Genomic DNA, 14,791 nt, shown 5'->3' on the forward strand with positions numbered 1-14,791 from the left:
TCTGGGCTAATGCATTTTAAATGTAAACCCCAAATCTCTCTGAAACATTGTGTTATGTTCCTTTATGCCTTCTATTGTGACACAGGATGCATCCAAATTGCTCTGTAACAGACAACAAGACAGCATGAAGGCTGCCACAGCCCCTTTTGCCTTTAAAATTGTATGGATGCAGTGGGTATTGCTACAAAACCCTCTTAGCTGGTCTCGAAAGCTGCGCCTCTTCATTCTTTCGTTACGAAGACCCAGTGGATTGCTTACTTAGCACACACCAGAGGCTATAGATAGGGCAAGCAGCCACTGCAGCCAGAAAGCCCCAGTACAGAACAAATGCCATTACCCTCAACATGCAGATACTTTGGAGCTGAATTGTGCAGAAGAGAGAAACCGTCCAGGTGACAAAACCATGAGTGGCTGAGAAGAACAGCCACTGCCACTCAGCTGAAAAAGCAATGCAGTAAGTGACTCTGATATTGCAGCAGGCACGGCCGGTTTCCTCCGATTAGTTAGGAATTGAAGATCCGCAGCTTTTTTTTGAGAGAGAGAGAGTCAGTCAGTCTACAGTCCAGGAGCAGCGTCAGAGTTCTGTGAATGTCTCATAGTTCTCTTGATTCACAAACCGAGACGACCAAATTTAACTGATATGCATACATCTTACATGGTGTGTGTGTGTATATTGCAGAGGAGGAGCGTTTGCTGTATGGTTCTGGGCTGAACTAGTACTGTTAGCTTTGTCATGCTTTTCTATAGTCATTTTGACAGTGATTAACGGAGGGATGTCACTTAACATGATAGTGCACACCTCTATATTACATTATACATTGTAATTTATATGCTGGGATGCAGGTTATTTTCCATGCTCTCACTTTAATGTTTAGATTTAGAGGGACTTTGACTGGCAAGTGTTAAGTTGTTTGTTGCAACTATCAATGTGAATGGACACCATAATTTTGATTTGAGTGGAGAGGTCTAGTTTGTGATAAAATACTTAAGATAATTGGTCTAAGTAGCAGCTGATATTTGTTGGTAAATACTTGCAAGCAGTACTGAGTCATACTGTATCTTTGTTTTTATAAATTCAGATGTTCTTCTGATCCCACATTCTGCAGTAAGAGACTGTGTAATTTATAACATGTAGCTGAGTGATAGCATGATTTGAAGTTTAGTTTATAATGAGACAGAATTTGTTTCTCATTTTGCAAGTATTAGAAGAGGAGGAGTTTGGGTTATAATCATAGGCCTTCACTAGAAACTCAGTTAATCTTTAGAGGCAGATTCAACTGCACATCTTAAAATTTGTTAATTTAGGGCTAATTCTGAGTTGCATTTATTCTGTATTTTGTGGGGTTCTGGCTGTAGATATATTTGAATCTGGCTATTGCGGTCACCACTGCCATTTTGGGTTGTGAAAAAAAGTTTAACAAATATAAAAGGCATCATTTTAAAGAGTTAAAGTGTTATCAATTAATTCTAGTTAGAGATTCTCCAAACCATTGAGTCAAACGTTAACATTAAGCAGCTGTGAGGTCTTGTTAAAAAAGCCACTAAATTTAAACACTTAACTTTGGTCTAAGAGTTATTGTCTGAACTACTGGAAAATGAAGTTCCTCAGAATGTAAAAGAAAAAGGTATCTGGTTCATTTACTTCATCATGTTAGTTCTGTAAAAATTTCAGTGTAAACCACTGTTTACTGGGAATTATAGTGTTCCAATGACGTGACTGAAGTAAAATTTTTGTTGAAATATTTTGTGCATGGATATTGTTTTAAGCATAGATGTTTTAGCCTTAAGCAAAAATGAAGAAATTAAGAAATACATTGAAATTACAATTGAGGGGTATCAGGCTTTTCTTCTCAGATGTCATGTACATAAATCTTACTGTTCCCCCCCCCACACACACACACTTAAGTAGGCATACAGCTGGTTTTTAGATCTGCTCCCTCTGAGAAGGCAATCTAGAGAATTTTCTCCTTCCAGTCTAGGTGGCCTGTGACATATGGTACAGTCAGGCTAAAGTCATTAAGATGACTAATTAATAAGTTAAAGTTATTCCTCAGTAATAGTACAAGAACTGTCAAGAGGGACAAATCTGCAATTAGAAGGGACTGCATCTAAAGCTACTTCTCCACTTCCCTGCCCCCTTCTGTTTACAGAACTTGATAGTGCTTCCAGCCCCTCTTGTCTAAGGCCCTGAGCCAAAGCCCACCAGAGTCTTTCAACTAATGTGTTTTGGATCAGGGCCTTTGTTACTTTGAGATCCTGTTATAGAAAATGAGTCCATAATCTCTGCATAGTTGCCCAGCAATGAACCTGGAACATTAGAGGGTTAAATAGCTAAAGGCCTTGAATGTGCCTTATAAAATCTTAGTATCGGTTAACTATCCTGTATGAACAGTAGTTATTTCATCTATAGTGAGAATGCATTTAAGCACACCCAGCCTTGACACTACCACCAGATTCATTTTGTGGTGAACTTTGCTGAAAGTGAGACAGTTTTCCAAATGTTTTCCCTAGAAACAAAATTTGGGAGTGGGAAGACGAGAAAATGCAAATAAGAGCTGATATTGGGAAGATACTATATTTGTCGTGACAGTCACAGGAGGACATTGGATTCAAGTGACAATTACATGGAAGCATGAAAACTGCTGAGGGTCTTTAAGTGTCCTGAACTGTGAATTTAGAAGAGTTTTTCAGTGGTGATTGTTCAAAGTGGAAATAAATTAATTGACATGTTAAATGTGAAATCCAATTAATCTGCCGTGTAGAATAAGAATATTGAGTGTAAGTGCTTTAATTTCTGCTTTGCATCCTTTAAGCACAACTTTAAGGGCAAACTTAGCAAAAGCCCTGACTCATAGGCTGAATTAACTTTATCCCATTTACAACTTTTACATTGGAGAAAGATACAAAGGAATGTTTCCCAGGTTTAACTTTCATAATAGTTAGTTGTAGTAATTGATCAGCATCATTTAAATCACTAATCAACATCATTTAAGGTAATCAAGTCACAGTAACTTTTTGAAGGATATTTTCCTGTAGCTATATCCCTTTACCACTTGTTTCATTTGCAGATGCACTGAAATAGATGCTCACATACAACATGAAATGTGACAGCACCATCCTGTGGTTGGTGAACCAAATATCGGAACCAAAACCTCTGCTACAAAAAAAAAAAAAAAAAAAACACACACCAAAGAGCATACAGCAGTTGGATCTATATGCTCAATAATTTCAAAGTGCAATTTAAAGGAGACATGTCCCATTTGCACCTGAAGACAATGGCACAGAAAATGCAATAAAAATATATAATAGTCAGCATATTGTCAAGGGACATACTTGACTATATTCTAACAGTTTTTAATAGCATTTTTAGTAGAGCTGTCATTCTTCATTCCTGCAAGGATGAAGAATATTTGACAGTAATATGCCCTAAAACAGCACACATTTTCCAACAAAATAAAAAAAGGTGACAAACAGATTTCCCCCCCCCCCATTCTGTTATTCAAAGCTTCTGGATAGTTTAACTGTCTAGATACTCTTAAATGCGTATAATTATTCTCATTTATGAAAGAAAATGACTTGGAACTTTCATTATTCTAGCCTGCTGTGATCCAGGAGTGATTTCAAATCAGACCCCTCCAGTGTATTTCGCAAAACATTTTCAAATACTGGAGCCAGTGCTTCAAGCATCATTTAGGAAGAAATGTAATTAAATATCAAAGGTAATTGTTTGATACTCCATATTAGCTACTGTTCACAACAGATGCGTTCCTCTCCCCCGCACTGATGGGCAATATTTTTAGATAGCTGAAACACTGGATTTCACACACACAAAGAGTCCCCAGACCTACAGTGCATGAAGAACAGTGCACGAAGAACAGTGCACTATATCTGAGGAGGTTAAAAGGGTAAGATAGCAGCGTTTAGGAAGTGCTCTGACTGAGCTGATTTGTGCAGTTTTTTTTTTAAAAACAAATTTACTCCTCCTTCCTAATGCAAGCATTAACATAGCTATAATGTAATGTATATACATCACTGCAACTGGAAGTGAGCCAAATGATACTAGCAGGACCAGAGTCAGGATCTTCTCCAATGACATACTCTGGGGCAACCAGGGCAGAGGAAACTAAACCACTAGATCAGAGGCATAGTGGAGAAAGAAAAGCAGTTTGATTCCAGTCCTTTTCAACTCTTTTGTACACGTTTGCCAAGTGACAATTGCCACAGGGATAGTGTGGAATCAAACAGGTTAATAATTGGTGGGTGGGAAGAGAGATGATCTCATGTAGTGAAAAAGTTACAGAATTACAAACCCCAAGCATTCAAACTCAAATCAGATAGTCTTAATCACATGATTTTAAAAAATACATTTTGCATTTTTTATTTGCCTTCTGGTTTTTGAACCCATAGGATTTGTTTTCAAGCTTTTCTCCACAAGCCGGAAGTCTAGAAAATTACTTTAATTTTTTTTTAAATCACCACCCAAAAACATGACTCCAGAAGCTGGGGCTTTAAAAAAAGCCACCATCTATCCCAAGACTCATAATAAAATTATGAAAGCTGGAAATGTAGAGTGAGATGATCCCTGTATTAAACAATTCACATTTACAGAAGTTTAAAGAGTCTCCCTTTTGCAGCTTTGCCTTCAAGTCTTTTAGCAATGCAAGAATCTCCTGTGATAAGAAACTATAGAATTTTCCTCTCTGCTTCTCTTGAGCCATCAGCTAATCCTATTTCAGGATCAGGACTGAAGTCGGCTATTGAGTTCACCTTATCAAAAGTTGTAATGACCTGCTCAACAAAGAACAGATAGTGGTAGTATTTGGTCCTTATCTAAAATCTATTTTGTTACAGGATTCTTTTGCTACTTTTAAAAAGATCTCTTTCCTCTTCTCCCTTCCCCAACCACTTAGTTTTTTCCTTCAGTGTGTTGACCAGACATCATTATCATCAGCTGTTCAGCTTACCTCTGCATTATGTGATCTACTCAGGCCACTTGCCCTCTATCATATCATAGATGTCTCTCTCATCGTTGATGCTGTAATAAGGAGGGCGAGGTAATTCTTTTATTGGACCAACTTCTGTTCGTGATATTAAATAAAATGAAGATTACCTCACCTGTTCATCTCTCTAATACCCTGGGACTGACACAGCTACAACTACACTAGATTATGACTGGTTTCAGAGGAACAGCCGTGTTAGTCTGTATTCGCAAAAAGAAAAGGAGTACTTGTGGCACCTTAGAGACTAACCAATTTATTTGAGCATGAGCTTTCGTCACGAAAGCTCATGCTCAAATAAATTGGTTAGTCTCTAAGGTGCCACAAGTACTCCTTTTCTTTTTAGATTATGACTGTCACTGGGTATGACAGTGTCTGTATATTTTGGGAAGAAGCAGATTCTCATTTGCTAAGAGCACCTGCCTTCAAATCATGTTCTCAATGCTGAAATTTGTGTAGCAAGTTTTTTTAAAGAAAAAAATGTCTGGAGAACAGCAACAGATTAATAAGCACAGTCCTGCAGTTAAGAAGTTTCTTACTAATTGCTGCTGTAAAGGAGTTTATTCTCAGCACTGTGTGACCATAGGGCTTGATCCAAAGTCCACTGATGGCAATGGAGAGATTCCCATTGACTTTGGATCAGATCTTAGGGTTCCATTAAAAGTATATTGAGAACTCTTTTTTTTTTTAAGCAACTAGGAGCCATTTTCATCTGCAGAAATTATGCTGATTGTGGCTTGATCCGGTTGGGAAGCCAGACGTGATAGAGAATCTGATCTTGCAAACCCTTACAGACATGCGTAGTCCTTATTCACAAGTATCTCTGTTGACAAGAGTGGCCCTATTTGCAAGGCAATGTAACATTTGCAGAATACAGGGCATAGTGGGCTAAGATGTTATGTGGCATCCTAAATTTCCAGTGTTATTAGGACTATCAATGATTCAGTTTACGCCTACTAAAGAAAAGGCATAGTACAAGCTCAGGACATTCTGTTAAAGTTCTTAAATTTTTAAATTGATCTAACAACATATGACTTTAAATGTCCTGTCTGTGGACATTCCGTGTACCATTGCTGCACAGTTAGGGACTTCGAATGAACTGTCCTCTAGACAGCCTTAGCTCTCTCACATTGAAGGCCACTGAAATCAGCCAGCAAGGGCATCTTTCTTTTATTAGCAAAATAGTGTTTAAAGTTTCGGGGGGTAAGCACATAGTGTCTCCTAAAAGTAAAGAGGCATTTTTAAATCAGAAAGGAAATAAAGCTGCATCTGTTTAAAATAAACAAAAATGTTTTTCAGTCAGGAATTGCCAAAAGGTAATTACTACTTTATAAAAGGAAAAGCTACATGTCACCTTAATGGATTCCAGCTGGATGTGTTTGTCTCTCATGAAGAAAGCAGCTGACTATTACAGCAGGCAGGTCAGGAGAAGAGTGACATTTGTGCACCACTTCATCCCAAGTCTCCATGGCAGACCACAAAGTAGTCAGAGGAAAGGCTGATACCTCAATACCATTTGTTACCTTTCTGGCCTCCAATGTTTCAGGGGCTAGGGTAGTCTTGCTCTATTCTCCCCGAGTGTGTTGAAAAAGGGCTGTGAGGTGGTGTTCTGTATAAAGTCTACAGGGAACATGACCACCATGAAAATCCATCCACAAAAAACAAGAGCTAGAATGATAACATCTTGCAGTTTTTTCATCCTAATCTTTCCTGCAGTTAATCCTTCAACTAGAAATGAGCCAGGATTAAACCACCTGGGTTGCATGGGTCCGTGTTAGATAGATATATATATAAATAATGTGTGTGTGTGTGTAACACACAGGCTCAATCTCAGCATTTCCTTTGGCTGTACAGCGAAAAAGCTATGCTACAGAGACAGCTGAGGATTCCCCCTGATCCAAAGAAACTGTCAAGTTATGCAAAGCTAGTGTTACTGGCTCTACACCATCCATTCCCTCGTCCACAAAATAGCAGGGGGCTATCAGGCATGCAAGCCGACAGAGTAAGATACACAAAGCTCTTCTAAATCCTTGGCAGGTGGCTTGCCTGCCTGCAGCTAGGGCGACTTTCAGCAACCCCCAAGCTGTTCTAAGTTCCAGCCACTTTTTCTCACATATCTTCTCAGCTGTGCAAAGGGAACATTCATTGTAGGGGGGAAAAAGTAAAAGAAAAAAAAACAAAACCAAAACCCCGCCCCCCCCCCCCAAGCTCCTGGGTGAAATCTGGCTCAACTGAAGACAGCAGAAGAGCTGGTTAGAATGAAGTGAGCAGCTGTCTATTAAAAAAATGCAGCCTTTGCAATGACAGGACTGGTCACTGAAAGTTTGTTTTGGAAGGAAAAAAAGTTCAGACAATGTTGAAACATCCTGTTTTGACTGGTCATTCAAAGTGACTTTCAAAATTTTTACAATTTTGAGTTGTAAGATATAAGGTACCTTATACCTCTTTGAGGTTAATAGTTTCCTATCAGATTTACAAAAAACATGGCTTTAATGGAAGAGTGGATTCCAAGACTACAGAATTTCTGTGTTTGAAATATCTGGATCTGTCACAGGTGTATGAGCCAAAGTCTGGTTGCTCTATTTACCACTTTTAACAACTTTATCTATCTGTAGATAGAAAGAGGAGCTACCTGACCTATGGGTACACATTGTTATGTCACTCCAGTGCTCTGGGCTCAGAATTAAGGTTTATAATATAAAAACATAGGCCAAATTCTTCCCTTATAACATCCCCAATACTCCATTGGTGTCAATAGGGTCACATGGTTATATTAGAGGGCAGTATTGGGCTGCATTTTACTTCAAATGCATGTTGGTTACAGGTTAAAAATCAACAGCCAAATAGAGGAAAAGCTTCCCCCTTTCCTCCCCCGACCCCAAAAAATCTATGCATGAGATCTTCCTGCACTGACAGTCTGACTATAGAGCTTATTCTGGTAAAAAGCTTTCCTTCACATCCACACATGTATTCTTGTGGTTATGCATTATGTGAATCTTTATTTACTCTGTACAATAGATGGAAATACTTACCTTTGCCCTAAATCACTCTAACAAGGCTCTATTGTCCACTTCGCGTGCTGAATGAGATACTAAGCCCAGTTTTGTAATACACCTTCCAATGAAGCTGGGGCCTCCTAGTACACTTTGAAACCTTGGCCATTCGGAAACTCACTCTCCAGGAAGCTGCTGCAGAATCCATTCATATTCTGGCAGTAGCAAAGCAATTTAAACAAGCAGATTTGGCAGCTAAAGGGGAGGTTTCTGTGGTGTCAACACCTTGCTAAAATTGAAGATTGAAAGAGATCTGGCAAGGCTTATGAAGAAGTAATCTTAAATCTCCTATTTCCCATAGCCAACCTAGCTTAAAGAATTCTTTGAAAGGTTCCCCATACTCAGAAGTCACATGGGTAGATGAGTAACTCACAGCATTGCCTTTGCTCTAAGTTACTGCACAATACTCTCTCTCTAGTTGTAGACAATTTATTGAACCGTGAATTTTTTCACTGCTTTGTGACTGATTTCCGCATTCCCCACTACTGCCCAACAAAGCTAATGAGACTTCAAACAACATAGCGTACGGAAAATTAATGTGGGTAGCTTTGGAGGGGTTGAAAAGGAAGCAACTATGCCTGCTATTAGGTTATGCAAATTAAAACGAGTAATGCTAGCCATCATACCTCAGAACATGGCCTCAGGATGGGGAAGTGAACGATTACTTTGCTAATATTTTTGATATTTGCAGCCGAATTTTCCCCAGCAGATTTCCAGCTTGCACCAAGGAAATATTGCCTCAAGTTTACAGATACTCTTATTTATACGTGGACATCTATTTGTAGCTTAAACAAGCACCAGCAAAGCGTGAATGCCCAATGCTGCTCACAATTAATCACAGAGAAGCAAATTACATTGGCACTGTAGGCAAGATTGTAAGTTGGTAACAATGGGATATTCAAGGAAATTAAAACCGTATAGTTAAAGTCACGTTTGCTTATTTGCATAGGGACTGGAATTTTTTCCTTCTTTGGCGGTGTAATTTATCATATGCATGTTTTGACACCTGGGGCCAAATTCAGAGGTCACTTAATTGACAGCATAGCTGCATGTTGGTAAGAAGGGCAGAAGGAGGTGTAGTAAGATGAGCAAAAACCAAGAAACTAGTAGATCCCCTCAGCTTACCTAACATTACCTTACGTTCTCCCTATTATTGCTACAATGCTTCCTGCACTCAATGTACAAGTTACACATATTGACACTGACTTATCAATGTCTACAGTAATTTAGGCCACCATTTACATCATTTCTGAATGAGGCCGTTGGCATTTTCTATTTTATTGTGGCATTCCAATAACGGCCCACAGAACCACATGACAATTGGAGGATATCCAAGCCTGTGCTGATCTCAATTAATGAAATAACACAACAAGGATTATATGTACATTTCCCATGGAGCAACTGACCTTGCTTTAGGGATCAAGGATTCCTCAAAATGGTTTAGCAGCAGCTGGAAAAAAGTCTCCTGACATTAAAGGTTGATCAGTGTTACAAAAGAGCAACTGACTGATCACACAATAGACAAACTCCAGAAAATTCTGCTTCTCAGAAATAGGGACACCATTTATATAGTAGCATTCACAAAGCTGCTGTTATTCATTATGAACTTGAACTTCAATTTTCACAATTGAACACTAAACAATATGACATTCCCCCTAAACTGTACTGATTTCCTGAAACTGGTACAGAACACAGAAGTACAATATATGAATCACACTCTGCTTATTAGCCTAATTTGAAAGGACTCTGTGTGTGTGTCCATTCACCTTTGTTTGGTTAAAATAAAAGTTTGACCTCTGACCATAAATCAAAGCTTAAACCTCACAGCTTGTATGTTCCCATATTAACATTTGAGACAGACGTTCTAGTTAAACTTGTCAGCAGTTCTATTTACATACATCATTTTCTAGAGTTTGTTCTCATACTGGCTGCATCTGAAACTTGAGGTCTCAGATTCCAGTTTATACATTTATATATATTTTTTAAGATCATGTAAATCTCCAACAATTAGCTATTGTTTTGTAACATACAAAAACATACAAAAATAATCCTGAAAGCCAAGCCACAATTGTCACCTTGTGACGGCATTGTGGCTAGGAAAGAGACAGGAGCGGGACAAACTGCTCCAAAACCTTCTTCTGGTCAAACATCACATGCAATTTATTTAGTGTTCTTCCCATGCAATTTATTTAGTGTTCTTACAAACTTGTACAGCTCTGTATATACATACACTCCTTAGTTCACACTCCTTCGCTCAATCAGCCAAGGAAGAGGAGAGACAGATGGTATCTTTCTCTCTGGGAGGTCTCTCCTGGCTTTGACTTCCAAAAGCCTGCCAGTCTCTCCTTGCCTCCTGAGCACTTCCTTCCTGTGCCTTTTCTACTTTCTGGGCCAATTAGCCTTTTGGGCTCTCCTCAACCCAATATATCAACTGGGCACAGCTTTTCTCCTCAGGTTTATTCTGGGGAGATTACTTGATGATCCAGTCATCCTAATGCTGGTATAACGTTAGTTATTTCAGGTGTGACACTGTTGGTATAACTGCTGTTGCCCAACACTGTCACACCTGAAATAACTAACGTTTCTTTAGTTAAAGAAGTCTACTTTACGTTCAATAAAAACAAAATGGAAATATTCAATGCTCAGGTAGGAAAGTTTCAAACCAGACATCCAACTAGCCAAGCTGAAAGTGAAAATTAGTTTTATTGCGCATCTAATTGGACATGCAGTTGCTATGGTCACAATGGAGACTATGACTCTTGAAACTTTCATAGAAATGTAGGGCTGGAAGGGACCTCAAGAAGTCAAGTCCAGCCCCCTGAGCTGAGGCAGGACCAAGTAATAAACCTAGACCATCCATGACAGGTGTTTGACAAACTTGTTCTTAAAAACTTCCAGTGATGGTGATTTCACAACTTCTCCCGGAAGCCTATTCTAAGGCTTAACTATCCTTATTGTTAGAAAAATTGTTAATATCTAACCTGAATCTCCCTTGCTGCAAATCAAGCCCATTACTTTCCTCTGAAGCCAGCCCTTCTAGCCCATTTAGTTATTTTTCCAGCTTCTCAGTACTCCCCTCTTTCCCATTAAGGAAGTTACCATTAAAAAGACTCATGACTGTTAAGATGAGTTATGCACCTTATCATTTATGCATTAATGGCTATAGCGATCACCCACCTACTCTGTATTATCACCACAGGGATTATTAACCCTGGCAAGATGACAATTAGTATGTATCAACAAACTGACTTATGTTACTGAGCAATTTGACATACTAGCTGCACTTGGGTTTTCTTCAGCAATGGTCACAGCATTGATTTATAGAAAGACTTGTATAAGTATATATTTATGGCTAAGTTTTGTGGCAATATCAAGCTGGCTTCCATTTTTGTGCTCCCATTTCTGCATGTGTAACTCAGACTATAAATGCACCTGTTTTATGCAAGCACAACCCTCATTTGCATGCACAGTTCAGACAGATGGTTACCCCACTACCTGATGGTTACCCCACTACATAAATGAGTTTTGCAACTGTAGAACATCTGCATAGTGAATTTTGCATGTAAAAAGAGTTGTATGAAGAAAAATGAAGGCCAGAACTGAAAATCTGACCTGTAATGATGTATCCTCTAAAAGGCACCATATGATAACATTGCTGGAGGTCGGTCTGGTTCACATGCTGTGTGCGGCAAGCTCCCGCGGGCTCTGCTATTAAAAAGAGCTTAAACTCTGTACCCACGTCTGTGCCTGATTTGTTTCCACGTGACCCTAAAAGTGACTTATATATTCATGAACAAGAGTAAGTCACCTCATTTTGCTTGAATATTTTAAAGGCTTGTCTGTACTGCAGAGTTAACTTGAGTATTGCTCTACCTCAAATCTTATTCATATACCAAAACCTTTAACTGAAGTGTATTGGTGTTTTTAATTCAAATTGGCTGGTCCCTCAGGTGATATAGGCCAGGGGTTACCAAACTTTTTCTTTCTGAGGCCCTTCCCTACATGCTATCAAAACTCCACGGCTAAGCTATGACATGGGTTTTTCTGCATATAAAAGCCAGGGCCAGCGTAAAGGGGTAGCAAGCAGGGCAATGGCCCAGGGCCCCACATCACGGGATGACCACCAAGCTAAGTTGCTCAGGCTTTGGCTTCAGCCCTGGGTGGTGGGCCCCTGGCTGCAGTTCTGCACAGCAGTGCTTTGGCTTTCTGCCCTGGGTCCTACAAGTCTAACACCAGCCATGTTTGGTGGACCCCCTGAAACCCAGACCCCTGATTGACAACCACTGATATAGGCTACAGCTCAAGTCAGCACAACTCATCAGCGGCTAAGACTGCTCTGTGTAGCTGGAGTGTTATGCCTCAGTGTGGCTGCTCTCATTCAAGCTAGGCTAACTTAATGTGTTATTAAAGATCAATTTGTTGGTAGGAAAATATAGGATTGGGGTTCATCGGATGTCAGTGGGAAATGTAATGCAAATATAAGCATGTAATACTCAGGAGGAGTTGGAAAGTTTCAGGTAAGAGATGACCAAGTTTTATTTCTGGTTTCTTATAGCCTGTCATATCTGTTTTCTTTTTAAAAAAATTAATCTTTTAAAAAAAATGTGTGGGAAGGGATTTACAGAAAGAAACTGATCAGAGTTTCTTTACCATGTATAGTGTCCAAACATACTTTGAAAGTATTCCATCCTCAAACAGTTACAACTAATAATCAAACAATTATACTGATGGGGATAGGGAGAAGACCCTAGTAATTCACGTATCTGATCAATTAATGTTCAATATTACCCTAGTACTTATTTTTTGAATAAGACACCACATTTTAGAAATTCACATAAAGAATGTTATAATGCAATGGAAGACCAAAGCTGATAATCATGAAATATAGAGTGAGAGTGACATAGAAACGGTATCAAGCTAGGGCTTGACCCAGCACTATATTGTGTAATTTAGAGATTTTTTGAAAGGGTTTATGAAGTTTTATCAATGACAAGGGGGCAGGGAAAGGGAAATGTAAGACCTCCAGATTTAAATGCACAAAACTGTACATCTTACCCTGTAGGGACTGGGCTACAACCTGAAACCCCCCTTTTTTGAATTGCCGCCTTTTAAATTGGTACGGTTGGTTACTCAAGGACTTCTGGGTTTTCCTTTAGGTAGATCATTTGGTTCTGGAGGCCCTGTATTAGTGCATCAAATTAATTAAAACTAAGACAAAAGACATTTTAGCAGACTTCAAAAAAAAGAACCATTTTGTAAAATTACCCAATCCTGTTTTGCAACTGTAATACAAAAGTAATAGTGAAATACAGGAGTCTAGCTGGGATAGCTATTGATTGGATAAATTTGAGGAACTTCTTTGTCACTCAGTCCATTGGTTTTATATTCACAGATTCTACGGCCAGAGGAGATTACTGCAGTCATCTGGCCTGACCTCCTGTATAACACAGGCCATAGGACTTCCCTGAATTCATTCCTGTTTGACCTAGAGCAAATCTTAGAAAAAAGATCCAATCTTGATAGAAAATCTGCCACTGTCAACTTTTAACTCCCAATCTTTGGAAAGTTGTTCCAATGGTTAATTACTTTTGCTGTTAAAAATTTACACTTTTTTCCAATCTGAATTTTTTATTCTAATTCTATGATCCTAACACAAGGGAAACCAGACTAATAAGGCAATTAAAAAGAGAAACTCAGTTTGGGCTAGACCTTCTAGACAATCAGTGGGGGTTTCCTCCCCCCCGAAGTAAAGTGCTTTTTGTACATAAGACATGTCAATCTGCTCATTCAGATGAAGAGCTCTTTGCTCCTTGTGCACTATGTACATGAAAGTGCATCATCTTGGCTAATGGCATATCAATCAGATATTATCTATGCTCTGTATAGAACTGTTAGATGCTGTGCCAAAACAAACCCTTTTACAAACTGAACATGATCAGAGTTCTGACAGCTTGATTCCCAACAGTATATTGACAAGCTACTAATCTATTTGAAGACAGAATGTAATTGCACAATTAATTTTTTGAATCAAGCACCACACTTTCAATAGTCTGCTGAAGTAGCAAAGAAAAAACCAGACAGTCTGAAGCACAGGTCTGGAATCAGAGCTCCTTTCCGCAGTCTGAAACAGTAGCTCTAACTGCACATTTGATATAGACTCCAGGTGCTTACAGCATAATCCTCATAGGAGACGACAGAATATCTGTACACATTCACAGAGTGCATCAGCAGCAAGGAAGCAACTTGCAAGCGTGGACAAGAGTCCAGACTCTGTCGCCCTTGGTGCAGAGTGGAGGGGAAAAAAAAAAAGAAGTGGTGTTAACCCATCTTTGTGCCCACCCCACCCGCAACTGAACACTAATGCCAGAGGCTGGGCTGGCAGCTATAGAGCAGCTTGAGGCTGCTTGTCTTCACTCCAGCCACAGCCCCCCCAAGGGCTGTTTTAGCAGCCAGGGATCATAGAGAAAGATGTCCCAGCCATGCTTCCTTTCTCCCGAGCCATGTCCCACACGCCAGGGGCAGGAAGGGAGAGTGGTGCATAAGTCAATATGGTGGCTCAATGTCAACCACAGATTCCTTAATGCCTGGGGAATCTGCAAGGTGCTGAATCTGTGCCCACAGAAAGCAATCAGAGAATTGACTTAGGGCCAGATCTTAGCCCTTGCGCTGATGGCACAAAGCAATGTTTTAGTTGCTTGGGCAGTTTTCACAGGAAATTCTTCATTGCTCTCTATCATCTGA

At 39.4% G+C, this 14,791-nt stretch overlaps 1 protein-coding gene across 6 annotated transcripts in view; it reads left to right on the forward strand.

Moving 5' to 3' along the window:
* The first annotated feature begins 201 nt into the window (after positions 1–201).
* Positions 202–14,791, forward strand: part of CTXND1 (cortexin domain containing 1) — a 42,727-nt gene continuing 28,137 nt past the window's right edge. For 4 of the 6 annotated variants that reach the window (XR_012670285.1, XM_048867760.2, XM_075133161.1 and 1 more), the window contains exon 1: positions 202–454. The gene's annotated coding sequence lies outside the window, so the exon portion shown is untranslated. Of the gene's footprint in view, positions 455–1,483; positions 1,626–14,791 lie in introns of those variants that run through there. The other 2 variants (XM_075133162.1, XM_075133159.1) reach the window with 2 other exon arrangements.

The sequence above is a fragment of the Caretta caretta genome, chromosome 10 (genome assembly GCF_965140235.1).
Source record: "Caretta caretta isolate rCarCar2 chromosome 10, rCarCar1.hap1, whole genome shotgun sequence".
NCBI lineage: Eukaryota > Metazoa > Chordata > Testudines > Cheloniidae > Caretta > Caretta caretta.